Source organism: Octopus bimaculoides, chromosome 3 (genome assembly GCF_001194135.2).
Source record: "Octopus bimaculoides isolate UCB-OBI-ISO-001 chromosome 3, ASM119413v2, whole genome shotgun sequence".
In the NCBI taxonomy this organism is placed as follows: Eukaryota; Metazoa; Mollusca; class Cephalopoda; order Octopoda; family Octopodidae; genus Octopus; species Octopus bimaculoides.
Genome location: NC_068983.1, coordinates 165,560,865 through 165,562,706, shown reverse-complemented (window position 1 = coordinate 165,562,706; position 1,842 = coordinate 165,560,865).

Genomic DNA, 1,842 nt, shown 5'->3' with positions numbered 1-1,842 from the left:
CACGCGGACAAATTCAGCATTGGAATGGTTCATACGGAAACTTTTTGAGAGATATCCATTCAAAGAGCAATATGAAAGGGCTTTGGAGATACTCCGAGACAAAGAACAAACAAGCTGAACATCTTATGACTTGGCTGTGTGGTTAAGAAGTTCGTTTCGCAAACCACGAAGTCTTGCGTTCAATCTCACTGAGCCACACAGTGAGCTGGTGTCTTCTACGAAAGCGCTAGGACGACGTGCGTATGTGTGTATGTATGTATGTATGTATGTATGTATATGTTTGTATGTATGTATCTATGTATGTTTGTATGTATGCATGTATGTATGTATGTACGTACGTATGTATGTATGTATGTATGTATGTATGTTATGTATGTATGTACGTATGCATGTATGTATGTATGTATGTATCTATATACATAACTATATAATATAATATAATATGTGTGTATGTGTGTGTGCGGCATAATAAAATCCACTCCATTGACGTTAAAACCTGCCAGATTCTAGAATCAATTGCAGACTTCAACAAAGACAGTGATATTGGTGGCACTCCGTCAGTTACGGCGACGAGGGTCCCAGTTGATCCGATCAACGGAACAGCTTGCTCGAGAAATTAACGTGTAAGTGGCTGAGCACTCCAGAGACACGTGTACCCTTAATGTAGTTCTTAGGGAGATTCAGCGTGACACAGTGTGACAAGGCTGGCCCTTTGAAATACAGGTACAACAGAAACAGGAAGAAAGAGTGAGATAAAGTTGTGGTGAAAGAGTACAGTAGGGTTTACCACCAGCCCCCACCGGAGCCTCGTGGAGCTTTAGGTGTTTTCGCTCAATAAACACTCACAACTCCCGGTCTGGGAATCGAAACCGCGATCCTACGACCGCGAGTCCGCTGCCCTAACCACTGGGCCATTGCGCCTCCAGTGATATTGGTAGACTCTGCGGCAAAAGAAAAGAGAGAGTGGAAGGCTTAAAGTCAGTGCAGACATTGTTTGAGTGTCGTGGGATAACACTCAGGCAACATCTGTTAGACAACAGCAACCGAGATAAATACACCAAGGAAGTATTCAAAAACAAAGTAAATAACATCCTGCAGGTCAGATTGAACTCTTCAAGAATCCTTCACTCCCTGATGTCCTCTAATGGAAACCCAGAAGTGCAGAACTAGCACAGCACAGCAAAGTTTTGGGAGAGAAACCCTCTGCTAACCACAAACAAAATGATCCATGGCTATGTTTCCTGTAAGGCTGGGAAGGATGATAATATTGACATGAAGTGTAGCCTTTCTTGCATTCGTGACCGTTACATCACGCCACATCTCGTAGGTTGAGCTTTGTGCAGGCCAAGATGAGACAATTACAATAATGTACCTTATGGACAAACGGAACAACGAAACCCTTACACTTCAAAGATGCAACCAAAGAGAGTCACTCAACCATTCTTAAAGATCAGAAAAGGAACAGTAATCGTTGTTTTTTTACCAAATTCCAGCGATGGGGATTTGTTTCTTTGTTGGAAACTAGTTCCTTCCTTCATACAGGAATTCTAATAAAGAGAGAAAAAAAAAACAAAACAAAAAACGGAAGGAACATGTATGTATGTATGTATGTATGTATGTATGTATGTATGTATGTTATGTATATATGTACGTTGCATGCATCGATGTTTGTATGTATGTACGCATGTACACAACCTTACATTTGCAGGAGCATCAGCAACAACTTCATCATCATCATCATCGTCGTCGTCATCATCATCGTCATCATCAGCTCCAAGCGTGATGTTCCAAGAGTCCTACTAACCGCCGCCGCCTCCGCCGCCTCCGCCGCCTCCGCCGCCT